Genomic DNA, 14,893 nt, shown 5'->3' with positions numbered 1-14,893 from the left:
TGCTGGCCGGCACTTCGGTTGTCGGCCCTTCTCTGAGCAGCGCTTCTCTTCAGTTGGCTTTCAACATTTCAGTCATTGTGTTTAGCCTCATAAGGCTTTCGCCAGTGGGTAAAGCACTGTCTTGAAGCAACAATGCTCCAAGTATCCCTGTAAGAACTTTCATATGAGACCCTGACAATTCCCAGAATCGCCACTATCACCTGCAGGAAGGGTGAGCTGGCCTTTTCCTCTTGGGGGAAGCATGTGCTGTAGGCAGCAGAAGACGCAGCCAAGTCTGAGTATGTGGCCTGTGCCCAGGGTCAACTGTCACCCAGCAGATTTCAAGGTTGCACTGATGCCAATACCAGCTTCAGCAGTGATCTGAAGCTATATGGGTATTGGCAGTTCCCGTGCCTGTCTCAGGATGTCTCTGGATGATCAAAACTGGCAGAAAGTCCAATTAAGCCTCATTTTTTTCAAGAAACGCTTAGCGATGTGACATGTGCAAACAGCCAGCACTCTACTAGAGGACTGCCCCAGGACGAGAAACAGTGTGAAAGCTTCCCAGGGACACATTACGGCACTCAGTCCGGTCCTGAGCATGAGTGCAGTGGCATGGAAGTGCAGCAGTGTCACATTGATGAGTGACTTCTTAACTTCACGATCCAAGGCCTGCCTCCGTTCACCAAATGGCTACTCTTGGGGACATTATGGTGGCTCGGGCATGAATAGTGAATGAAACTCTGAAACGCTCCATATGTTCCTGCTAAAATGGTAAACACGTCAAGCACTTGCAGAGAGTCTCTATCCCAGCAGCGTGCACAAACTGGAGCTCTTATGGCACCACTAGAGCAACATGGCAGAGGGGTGAGAAAACAGGCGACACACAAGAGCTGGACTCAGCAAGACCTATTCCTGAGCTATTGTGTTTGTGTTCCTGAAATTAATTATCAGTTTGGAGAGGGGGAACTCATTCATAATGCATGACACTTCTCTACCGCTTAACACACAGACCAGGACTGGCTAAATCCACTGAGATGGAGGGCTACAATCTTTATTTCTAAAGATTCGCCTATACTACAATTACAGCACAGTGCTGAAATGACCTGTCCACCAGCACTGCAACACTTATTATTGGGGTTTCGTAGATAATCAACTGGCTATACACCATTCTGCTATATCGATCTGGAGTGTCTAGCCATGAGTCTACAACCTGTGTAAGCGAAGGTAATCAATGTGTTATACTTTCATTAAGGGCACTCTGACCAACAACAGACAAGATTCAAAGATTGCGTCAGGTTACGCTGGGTGCGCCCTAACTGACACCTTGTCTGTTGATGCTATTCATGCTCTTCTCGCCGACAATTCAGGCCAGACGCTCAATAGTGAATACAGGCAAACATACAGCATTGCTGAGGTGCTGAATAAGCTGCGAGAAGGTGCTAGAAGCTGCAGGTTGTGCTATATCATTTTACCCATATGGGTAAATAGGCTAACCTCTTTCTACAGTTCTGTGAGCCTCAGGCCTCAGCTACATATGGCTTCTAATCGCTCTCAAATGGACTACCTCTCTGGCAACCACGAGATCTCTATCTGTGAGACATGACAAGAGCTTTCCGGATTGTGACTAACCCATTGTGCGGTACGCAGGCCTAGTAATTTAGAACATGATATAACAGAATAGCTCATGGGCGGCTGACAGCGACGCAGGTTTCTGAAGGAAAATGATCGCACCTTTATGGAGGCGATGACAGAAAGCACTGCATCAGTTAGACTACTCCTGCCAATGTGTTTTGTTGTCTTCAGCCCACAATACATGATGGGCGATGATTCAAACTCTTGAAACAGAGCCACGGCATACTAAGATGATGAGTAACAGAATGATATCGCTCTGTCATCACTGTCGTTATTGTACGCCTGATTTGGCTGTTTATGTTTCAGAGCACGTCTCCTGTCCTAACAATGTCACAATTAACATGCAGCAATTTTGCACAGAGATGCCCTTGAGGCACTTCGAATTTTCATGAAAGGCCCGTCTTCGAGGCTACAAAAGCCACGATTTCTGAGAACACAGCGAGCACTGAATATTGGGTCACATTATGTCAGGAGGCACTTTGTTCGGCTCGAGTTCCGCTCCGAAACACAAGCTACCACACAAACGAATCAATTAAAACAACAACCTCTCCTCTCAGATGGTCTGCATCTGTTTTCAGGCCTCACTGCCTGTTTTTTTCCCCGAGTAAATAGCAATTATAGCAGAAAGCAGCAACAATGGTGTCCGATTGGGCGCTCTTGGGTCACAATGATCCATCATGCCTCTGTTCACGTGGCAGAGACAAAACCAGAGGCAGACACGGCCATAAAGAAGAGCATGCGCCAGTCCAATCCGGCTTTCTGTCATACTGTACCCAATCACCTCATTATTTAGGGGAAAAGAGCTGCCTTGTGTTCTTTTGTCGGACGAGGGCTCATCATCATAGCCACTAATACTAGTAGTCAAAAGGACATTAAAAAAACATCCGGGGCTCTCGGATGCTGCTCATGCCTCTTTCCGCTGCTTTGCTTCGCTGTGCTGGATGCTGGGAAGGGATAATGAAACAGTAAGACTAAAACACCTTCCTGCAGCTGGCAGCGATCTGAGCGCATGGCTGAATTGAAAATAAATATGCAGGGGCACGACGGGACCGCCATAGCAGGGCTAAATTGCATGGCCATTGTGTTCGTGCCTCTGTAAAAATAGCTTTCCAGCTTTTCAGCCATAAATAATAAAGGGATTAAAGCTGTTACTTATGATAGCAGTCAAGTTTTATGGATTTGACGGAGGACCAAACGAGATCAATCTGGGCAAACCTCCACTGAAAATGACAGCTGCTAAATGACATTTTTATGACCTTCAACACTGCTGAAGGGGTATTCAGGAGCCCACCCACCAAAGCACCAAATCTCAGATACGACATTATCCAAGAATCCGCAATTCTCAAGACCGAGACCCAAAGGTAATACCCCAATAAATCGAGGTGTTGATAACTGTTGACACCAGCTGATGCAGAACTGGATCCTTCAGATCAACGCTCGCTGCTGGCAGATGATGTACAGACAATGTCAACGGCTTCTTCACGCCATCAAAACACACGTCTGCCACGCTCGAACAGAACAAACCGAGAGATCCGTCAGAAGTAAAGCGTTGCAGCATTTTTGCATCATACATCTGTGGAACCAAAGGGGAGAAGAAGAGCGCAGAGAAGAAAGGCAAGTTTCCATGTCCTGTTTGAGGGCCGCTGAATGACTCAGGTGTACGACTCCAATTCTGGTTACACATTAGCCATGTAGGTAAACACAACACACACTCACATACACACTCACACACACACACACGGGCGACCTGCAGTCGCTTCCACAAAGTCATCAGTCTGACACAGCGTGACAAAACACTGTTAGATCAGATGACAACTGAATTCATGACTCTGTTACATTCGCTTTGCTTCACGCAGCTGTCTCTGCTCGTTTGCCCTCAGCTGAGGTCTGCGTTAGCCTCGGATATTCAGGTCCAAATGCTCTGGATGTGTGAGATGGAAAACTTGGTTTAGGCACTAAACTTCTGGTCCAATTTGATGCTGAACTTGAGCTTACTGGCTAAGTGTCTGGGGCAGCAGGAGGCGGTGAGATAACCACAACTACCCCTACTACCCCTCTCAGCAGGCTGAGATGCTGGTGGACTGACACTGCATGGTCTACTGTATGGGGACAGCTAGCTTACGTTCAATGCTGTGTATACAGCCGGAGCTGCCTGGTCTGAACACATGGGACTTTTTTTTTCGTTTCTCACTGACACTCAGACGTAAAGCAGAGGCGGTGTGCGTTTGGTAAAAATGATAAAAAATAATATAAAAAATAAAATATATGATTTTGAGTTTTGCTCACGACGCTACGCGTTTTAACCGTTTCCAGCTGCGTCGTTAGAAACAGTACAGCTGGAGCTTATCTGCTAAACAGAGCAAGGTGCAACATACAACGGTAGGATTTACAACGGAATAACTGTCGAATGTGTAGAAATTAAAAGTTATAGCTGTGAATCCATCCAGTAATGCCACAGCATACGAAATATCAGCCCACCATTAAAGTCTCCCCATAAAAGAAAGCGTTAGCGAGCCGAAGCAGGAGTTTAATACCTTCCCATTAAAGCCTTTAGATAACTACTGGGAGCAGAGCGAGGCGTCTAAGGTAAGACAGGGAGAGGGAGAGGGAGAGAGAGAGAGAGAGAGAGAGACATACCAGCTTTATATGGCGAACATTCTTTTCCTCGGTCATCTTGAACGAAGGCAACAAACCGAGTGAAGAAACGGCAAAAGTGAAGACTGAGCTGGGGGGTCAGTGGGGTAGCTTTGTCCAGCCGCTGGGCTCTCGGGAAGCACAATCCTCCGCGACGTACCGAGACTCAATAACGCAACTTTGGAGAAGCGAGCGAGCGGCGTCGTTTTTTTCCCCACCGCTATTCCGACAAGTCCCGCCCTCTCCACGTTGTGATTGGCTATGAGTGTTCCGCCATTCGCGCCTGGATTGGCTAGTCGTTCGCACTCACGGCCAGTCCACGAAACGGAGGCGAGGCTTGTCGGAAAACGAGTGGGTAAAAAATAAAATAACGCCAGACAATCAAAGGAAAGCGGCTCCGCCCACCTATACAATGCTAAAAAACACCAGGGTGAGTAACACAGAGTCCTCCAGCCTGTCTGAGTCGAGAGGAAGATGGAAACGGGTGTAATGCCTCTCATCCACACACATCATCATAAATAACGAGATCAGGGAGTTGACAGGGTCATTACTGACCACAGCAGAACACTGCTCTTTGTAGATAGAAACGAGTTGCCCTGCCATGAAGCCATTTGTTTTAATGCCCGATTTCATTGCCTTCACCTTTATCAGATCCATGTCCATGTGATTATATAACCAACAATAATTAAACAATGTCTTTTACAGCATTACAACAAAGAACCCTTTCTGGACCCTTTACCTTTAAGCATACATTTAACCATCAATCGATGGATGATTCTTCAATAAAGCCAATTTAGACATCTCAACTGAAAGGTTCTGTAAGGAACCTACAGCATCACTACAATGAACCCTTGTTGGACCCCTTCCTTTATGAGTAAACTATGAATTACTTGATGGCTGCTGCGAAACAAACATGTACTGTAATCAATGTATAAAAAAAACAAACAAACTGAAGCATGGTCCCAAATCCAGGCCCTTAAAGAGTTTAAAGGGATATTACCATAAAAAAAGCCAATCAAATTACAAATTGCAAAGACCACTTCATAAGAAGTTGGAGTAAAAGAGGCCTTGCCATAAAGAACCTTTCAATTTGTGGTTCAACAAAGGTAGGCTGAAGCCATTCAGTTAGTTCTGTAGGTTCTGTAGGAAAACAAATGTGGTTCTTGTATAGAATCTCTCAAAAGAACCCTGTCTGGTACTGGTACTCTGGGCTGGGCGATGTGGTAAAAATATGATATCACGATATTTAAAGAGTTTTTTTTCGCGACATTTACATTTACATTTACGGTATTTAGCAGACGCTCTTATCCAGAGCGACTTACAAGGTATATGTATTACAGATGTGGGTCAGTGTAGTGTTAGGAGTCTGGCCCAAGGACTCTTATTGGTGTAGCGAAGCATAGTCACCCAGACCGGGAATCGAACCCCAGTCTCCAACATGATTTGGTAGCTCACTGGCAGGTAGGGGTGTTATCTGTTGCGCCACACCAACCAATACCATGCGACGCATGATATTTATCATGATATATGTATTCACAGAGTGAAAACATCAGTAGCCACAGATCCTTCAAAACTACTAATCAGATCATTGAGTTTTAATCAAGATCTGCTGCTGTTCATCTAAATTAAACCAGTCTAATTACACTGTCTGTAATGAAACCTGCAGCTGATCAGTGTTTATTAAGCATTAACAGCATATAACAGCATCTAATATTCTTAGAAAAGCATAACAAAATGTTTCACTATATGATAAAATAATGTCATATTGCCCAGCTCTACTGGTACTGTTCTTTTGAAGAGAATAGAGGTGCATAAGGTTAAACCAGTAAGATCAATGATATTTAGGATGATAGAAACGAGTTGACCTGCCATTAAGCCATTTGTTTTCATACCCAACTTCATTTCTTTCACATTTATCAGATGTATAAATATATGTTATTTTATTATTATATACCACCAAGAATTAAACAACTCTCTACGTCTACATATAGGGCAAATTATAAACAGCAACTCTTAGCAAAGGGGCTTCTGCATATAGTACCAAGTCATTTGCCTTGAATAAATAGTTATACCCTTTTGATGCTGCAAAGATTGATTTTAGTTCTTCAAATGACCTTAAAAATAATAACTTTAAATTGCCTTTTTACAGTATTTTTTTTTATTTTGTTGATCAATAAGCACTGTCTCTATTAAAATAAAGTAATAAATGAAATGAAATATTATTCAAATGGTTTTAGTGTTATATAAACATATATTTAAAAATAAAAGTATGCATAGCTATACATTATAGAAAATGTATGGTTATTAAAGGAAATCCGTATTTTGGCCAGCAAATGGTTAAATGGTCACTCCAGGCTGCAAGCTGTCACCTTGGTCAACAATATTTTTCCATAGCCAGATATAAGAGCGAACGTTATCGCTCTCATATCTCTGAGCTATTGTTTCCATTTAACCTCCATTTCCTACTTCCGTTCCCATCCAAGTTTAAAGCCGGACTGCAGACCAGAATAGCCCACTCTAGATGAAGTTAATTTCACATTTACGTTCCCAAACAGTCAGCGGCCCTCCTGCCGGGGAGCTCCCTCAGAAGCGTATTCAGGATAAGGTCATTGTGTGCGTGTGTTGGTCTCCCGAAGCATTACACGACTCTGTCTGACTCAAGGCCAAAACATACTGCTCACACTGAAACACACTGGAGTCACAACAGGACTCTTGACTGTGACAAATGCTGCTGGTTCTGATGCACGGCAGCGCATGTGAGAAGAAAACGCACGGCACTCCTGCGACTGCCGTCGCGAGCATTCCCGATCGCTCTAATGCTATGTGCTCAGGGGCCTTCACCCTCTCAGAATTACAACTGACCCCGATGGCAGGGACATTTATCAAAGTCAAAGCGCATTATGACCCATGTCAGCGTATACCGAGATGGAGGTTTGCCCTTGCCATCTCGGATGTGAGTCCTTTAGTTTATATGAATTACACTTAAAAATAAAGGGGGGCCCTTGGAGTGATGCCAAAGAAGGATCATTTTGGTCCCTCAAAGAACCTTTTAGTGGATGTTTTTCTTTTTTAAAAGAATTACATTGAAACCATGCTAGTGAAAGGTTTTCAAGGGAAACAAAATCAGGTCTTTTATAGCATTACGACAAAGAACCCTTTCTGGACCCTTTACCGTTAAGAGTACATTATGAACATTACTTGGTAGTCATTAATCAATGGATGATTCTTCAATAAAGTCAATTTAGACATCTGAATTGAAAGGTTCTGTAAGGAAAAGCGGTTCTTCTACAGGATCACTACAATGAACCCTTGTTGCACCCCTTCCTTACTTGATGGCTGCTGTGAAACAAAAATGTACTGAAGCATGGTCCCAAATCCAGGCCCTTAAAGGGTTTAAAGGCCTTTCACCATGAAAGCCAACCAAATGACACACATTAATGACCACTTCATAAGAAGTTAGAATAAAAGAGGCCTGGCCATAAAGAACCTTTCAATGTGTGGTTCAACAATAGCTAGCTGAAGCCATTCAGTTAGTTCTGTAAGTTCTGTAGGAAAACAATTGTGGTTCTTCTATAGAATCTCTCCAAAGAACCTTATCTGGAACTGTTCTTCTGAAGAATATAAAGGTGCAAAGTGGCTGAACCAGCTTAGTGAGCCTGGTAAAAGCAACCCTGTCTTCAATGTTTGTGGTTATGTACTTGTGTTATTAGGGCACTGTTATCATCACACTACGGGACACACCCTTCACAGGAGGGAAACCTGCCCAACTCGCCAGACCTACTGCTCTTGGAGTGGACATGGCAATTCCAATTATGGTACATGAAAGACATGAAAGCTGGCAACTGAAGCCAGCTGATGAAACAGAAAGACAGTCGGCAAGACGCATCGAGAAGTCTTCAAAGCGGAAAGAGCTCACGGGTCTGGTATGGGTGGCGAATACGTGTTTACAATGGAAGAGCGTGAACTGATTTGTGCTTTTCTTCGAGCGAGGCATTTTTAAGCGGCTAAAGCTCCACAGCTCCGTCGCTATTTCTCTAGTCCTATGATGATTTTATTCATCCCACTCAGACAGCTCCGTCCTGCGTGTCCCGCCAACGTGATGAACACGCAGCATTTCAGACCTTCTCTCTTTTTTTTTCTTTAGGAGGCTGACATATTCCTGGGCGCTGATTAACAGTTTGAGGAGCAAAAGGGCCGAGTGACAGAATGAGGGTGAAATTTTTGTTGACAGGGAGCACAATGGCCACGGGAGATGCTGTGTTCTTTTTCTGAAGCAGGAAAGAGAGAGAAGACCTGACGTTCATGCTGCTTACATAACAGATCATCATCAACACATCAGCAGGAGGATCTAAGAGGGAAGCGGGAAGCGCATCGCCCTAACCCCCACCCCCCACCCTTACACCGAGTGTGTGTGATGGGTGGCATGCTGCACGACAGGCAGGCTGCTTTGGTACGCCCTAATGCAGGGGAAAAGCAGCACACACATCAGATCAGCTTTCAGCTCAGGGCCATTAATGGGACTGTGACTGTGTGAAATACACAGGCTGTGTGAACATAATACACAATCCTGATGATTCACAGTGTATGGAATTAACCCTATCTTACCCGACGTCTCATCAGGAATACAATCAGATACTCCCTTTCCTCATTAATCCTTAAATGCTGAGGCGAAAAGGGCCTGTTTTCTACTCTTCTCCATTAATAACATGGCTTAGTCTTAGTGCTTTTACTGCTGTTCTGTGGTTACATATACAATGAACACAATCTAATAAAACTACAAAAATAAAACAAACAACTAGTTTTACAGAATCTAGTGTAGTACATACAACAATACAGCTGAGGTCACACTAGGCATTGGGTGAGCTATGGGATCAGCTATGATGCGTGCTTTCATGCTGGCGACATCTACAACCTACTGTGCACCTGCTCTGAAGAGGCAGCCCAGGCCTCTGAGCACTCAAAACAAAGGAAATGCTAATATCAGCCGTGCCTTAGCACACTAAAATAAAAGAGAGAACCTGCACCCAAAGTCAGTCAGGTGACGCTCTGCATTTGTTTTGTTCTGTTGTTTGCATACTTTGTTAAGAAACCGAACATTTAAACAACCAGTAGTGGTTCGCTAGTTTCCTGCCATTATTACATCAAAATCAGAACTCCTAATAGTGACATCACAGTCAAGAACAATCAGAACACTTAATAGTGACATCACCGCCGGAGCCATTATTACATCACAATCAGAATACTGAATAGTGACATCCCTATGACACTACTGTGACATCACATTGACAGTACTGTGACATCACAGGGACACTACTGTGACATGACAATTACACTACTGTGAAATCACAGTGACACTACTGTGACATCACAGTTACACTACTGTGACATCACAGTGACACTACTGTGACATCAGTGACACTACTGTGATATCACAGTTACACTACTGTGACATCATTGTGACACTACTGTGACATCACAGTGACACTACTATGACATCACTATGACAGTACTGTGACATCACCGTTACACTACTGTGACATCACAGTGACACTACTGTGACATCAGTGTCACACTACTGTGACATCACTGTGACACTACTGTGATATCACAGTTACACTACTGTGACATCAGTGTGACACTACTGTGACATCACAGTGACACTACTATGACAGTACTGTGACATCACAGTTACACTACTGACATCACAACTACACTACCGTGACCAGTGTGACACTACTGTGATATCAGTTACAGTACTGACATCACTATGACACTACTGTGACATCACTATGACACTACTCTGACATCACAGTTACACTACTGTGACATCACAATTACACTACTGTGACATCACAATTGCACTATTGTGACATCACAGTTACACGACTGTGACATCACAATTACACTACTGTGACATCAGTGTGACACTACTGTGATATCAGTAACACTACTGTGACATCACAATTACACTACTGTGACATTACTATGGCACTACTGTGACATCACAGTGACACTACTGTGACATCACAGTTACACTACTGTGACATCACAGTTACACTATTACAGTTACAGAGCCATTATTACATCACAATCGGAACTCCTAATAGTGACATCACAGTCAGGAAAAATCAGAACACTTCATAGTGACATCACCGTCAGAGCCATTATTACATCACAATAGGAACACTCAATAGTGACATCACAGTCAGGAACAATCAGAACACTTAATAGTGACATCACCGCCAGAGTCATTATTACATCACAATCGGATCACTTAATAGTGACATCACAGTCAGAGCCATTATTACATCACAATTGCACTACTGTTACATCACAGTGACACTACTGTTATACACTACTGTCCCATCATTATGACACTACTGTGACATCACAGTTACACTATTGTGACATCAGTGTGACACTACTGTGACATCACTATGACACTATTGTGACATCACAATTACACTACTGTGACATCACTATGACACTATTGTGACATCACAATTACACTACGGTGACATCACTATGACACTACTGTGACATCACAATTTCACTATTGTGACATCACAGTTACACGACTGTGACATCACAGTTTCACTATTGTGACATCACAATTACACTATTGTGACATCACTATGACACTACTGTGACATCACAGTGACACTACTGTGACATCACAATTACACTACTGTGATATCAGTAACACTACTGTGACATCACAATTACACTATTGTGACATCACTATGACACTACTGTGACATCACAGTGACACTACTGTGACATCACAGTTACACTACTGTGAAACTACTGTGACATCACAATTACACTACTGTGACATCACAATTTCACTATTGTGACATCACAGTTACACGACTGTGACATCACTATGACACTATTGTGACATCACAATTACACTACTGTGACATCAGTGTGACACTACTGTGACATCACAGTGACACTACGGTGACATCACAATTACACTACTGTGATATCAGTAACACTACTGTAACATCACAATTACACTATTGTGACATCACAGTGACACTACTGTGACATCACAGTGACACTACTGTGACATCACGGTTACACTACTGTGACATCTCAATCACACTACTGTGAAATCACTGACACTACTGTGACACTACTGTGACATCACAATTACGCTACTGTGACATCACAATTTCACTATTGTGACATCACAGTTACACGACTGTGACATCACTATGACACTATTGTGACATCACAATTACAGTACTGTGACATCACAGTGACACTACTGTGACATCACAGTTACACTACTGTGACATCACTACTGTGACATCACTATGACACTACTGTGAAACTACTGTGACATCACTATGAAACTACTGTGACATCACAATTACACTACTGTGACATCAGTGTGACTACTGTGACATCACTATGACACTACTGTGATATCAGTAACACTACTGTGACATCACAATTACACTATTGTGACATCACAGTGACACTACGGTGACATCACAGTGACACTACTGTGACATCACAGTGACACTACTGTGACATCACGGTTACACTACTGTGACATCTCAATTGAACTATTGTGACATCACAGTTACACGACTGTGACATCACAATTACACTACTGTGACATCAGTGTGACACTACTGTGATATCAGTAACACTACTGTGACATCACAATTACACTACTGTGACATTACTATGGCACTAATGTGACATCACAGTGACACTACTGTGACATCACAGTTACACTACTGTGATACACTACTGTGACATCACTGTGACACTACTGTGACATCACTATGACACTACTGTGACATCACAATTGCACTACTGTGACATCACAATTACACTACTGTGACATCAGTGTAACACTACTGTGACATCACAGTGACACCTCAATCACACTACTGTAACATCACTGACACTACTGTTATATCACAGTTACACTACTGTGACATCACAGTTACACTACTGTGATACACTACTGTGACATCACAATTACACTACTGTGACATCACAGTGGCACTACTGTGACATCACAGTTACACTACTGTGATACACTACTGTGACATCACAATTACACTACTGTGACATCACAGTGGCACTACTGTGACATCTCAATCACACTATTGTGACATCACTGACACTATTGTGACATCACAATTGCACTACTGTGACATCACAGTGACACTACGGTGACATCACAGTTACACTACGGTGACATCACAGTTACACTATTACAGTTACAGAGCCATTATTACATCACAATCGGAACTCCTAATAGTGACATCACAGTCAGGAAAAATCAGAACACTTCATAGTGACATCACCGTCAGAGCCATTATTACATCACAATAGGAACACTCAATAGTGACATCACAGTCAGGAACAATCAGAACACTTAATAGTGACATCACCGCCAGAGTCATTATTACATCACAATCGGATCACTTAATAGTGACATCACAGTCAGAGCCATTATTACATCACAATTGCACTACTGTGACATCACAGTGACACTACTGTTATACACTACTGTCCCATCATTATGACACTACTGTGACATCACAGTTACACTACTGTGACATCACTATGACACTATTGTGACATCACAATTACACTACTGTGACATCACTATGACATTATTGTGACATCACAATTACACTACGGTGACATCACTATGACACTACTGTGACATCACAATTTCACTATTGTGACATCACAGTTACACTAATGTGACATCACGGTTACACTACTGTGACATCTCAATCACACTACTGTGAAATCACTGACACTACTGTGACACTACTGTGACATCACAATTATGCTACTGTGACATCACAATTTCACTATTGTGACATCACAGTTACACGACTGTGACATCACTATGACACTATTGTGACATCACAATTACAGTAGTGACATCACAGTGACACTACTGTGACATCACAGTTACACTACTGTGACATCACTACTGTGACATCACTACTGTGACATAACTATGACACTACTGTGAAACTACTGTGACATCACTATGACACTACTGTGACATCACAATTACACTACTGTGACATCAGTGTGACTACTGTGACATCACAGTGACACTACTGTGACATCACAGTGACACTACTGTGACATCACGGTTACACTACTGTGACATCACTATGACACTACTGTGACATCACTATGACACTACTGTGACATCACAATTACACTATTGTGACATCACAGTGACACTACGGTGACATCACAATTACACTACTGTGATATCAGTAACACTACTGTGACATCACAATTACACTATTGTGACATCACAGTGACACTACTGTGACATCACAGTGACACTACTGTGACATCACGGTTACACTACTGTGACATCTCAATCACACTACTGTGAAATCACTGACACTACTGTGACACTACTGTGACATCACAATTACGCTACTGTGACATCACAATTTCACTATTGTGACATCACAGTTACACGACTGTGACATCACTATGACACTATTGTGACATCACAATTACAGTATTGTGACATCAGTGTGACACTACTGTGACATCACAGTGACACTACGGTGACATCACAATTACACTACTGTGATATCAGTAACACTACTGTGACATCACAATTACACTATTGTGACATCACTATGACACTACTGTGACATCACAGTGACACTACTGTGACATCACAGTTACACTACTGTGACATCACAACTATGACACTACTGTGACATCACAGTGACACTACTGTGACATCACAGTTACACTACTGTGACATCACTACTGTGACATCACTATGACACTACTGTGAAACTACTGTGACATCACTATGACACTACTGTGACATCACAATTACACTACTGTGACATCAGTGTGACTACTGTGACATCACAGTGACACTACTGTGACATCACAGTGACACTACTGTGACATCACTATGACACTACTGTGACATCACTATGACACTACTGCGACATCACAATTACACTATTGTGACATCAGTGTGACACTACTGTGATATCACAGTTACACTACTGTGACATCTCAATCACACTACTGTGACATCACTGACACTACTGTGACACTAATGTGACATCACAGTTACACTACTGTGACATCACAATTGCACTACTGTGACATCACAGTGACACTACTGTGACATCACAGTTACACTACTGTGACATCTCAATCACACTACTGTGACATCACTGGCACTGTGACACTATTGTGACATCAGAATTGCACTACTGTGACATCACAATTACACTATTGTGACATCACTATGACACTACTGTGACATCACAGTGACACTATGGTGACATCACAGTTACACTACTGTGACATCACTTACAGTTACACTATTACAGTTACAGTTACAGAGCCATTATTACATCACAATCACAGTCAGGAACAATCAGAACACCTAATACTGACATCACAGTTACAGCCATTATTACATCACAATCGGAACTCCTAATAGTGACATCACAGTCAGGAACAATCAGAACACTTAATAGTGACATCACCGCCAGAGTCATTATTACATCACAATCGGATCACTTAATAGTGACATCACAGTCAAGAACAATCAGAACACCTAATAGTGACATCACAGTCAGAGCCATTATTACAT

General features: G+C 42.6%; 1 protein-coding gene across 4 annotated transcripts in view; it reads right to left on the bottom strand.

Moving 5' to 3' along the window:
* Nucleotides 1-14,893, bottom strand: part of mid2 (midline 2) — a 153,610-nt gene that overhangs the window by 76,973 nt on the left and 61,744 nt on the right. For 3 of the 4 annotated variants that reach the window (XM_072663613.1, XM_072663616.1, XM_072663614.1), the window contains exon 1: nucleotides 4,252-4,403. The exons of the other annotated variant lie outside the window; for it this stretch is intronic. The gene's annotated coding sequence lies outside the window, so the exon portion shown is untranslated. Of the gene's footprint in view, nucleotides 1-4,251; nucleotides 4,404-14,893 lie in introns of those variants that run through there. 4 annotated transcript variants of the gene reach the window in all.

The sequence above is a fragment of the Salminus brasiliensis genome, chromosome 19 (assembly GCF_030463535.1).
Source record: "Salminus brasiliensis chromosome 19, fSalBra1.hap2, whole genome shotgun sequence".
In the NCBI taxonomy this organism is placed as follows: domain Eukaryota; kingdom Metazoa; phylum Chordata; class Actinopteri; order Characiformes; family Bryconidae; genus Salminus; species Salminus brasiliensis.
The sequence above is the reverse complement of the archived record's forward strand: the minus strand, read 5'-3'. Positions and strand labels throughout refer to the sequence as shown.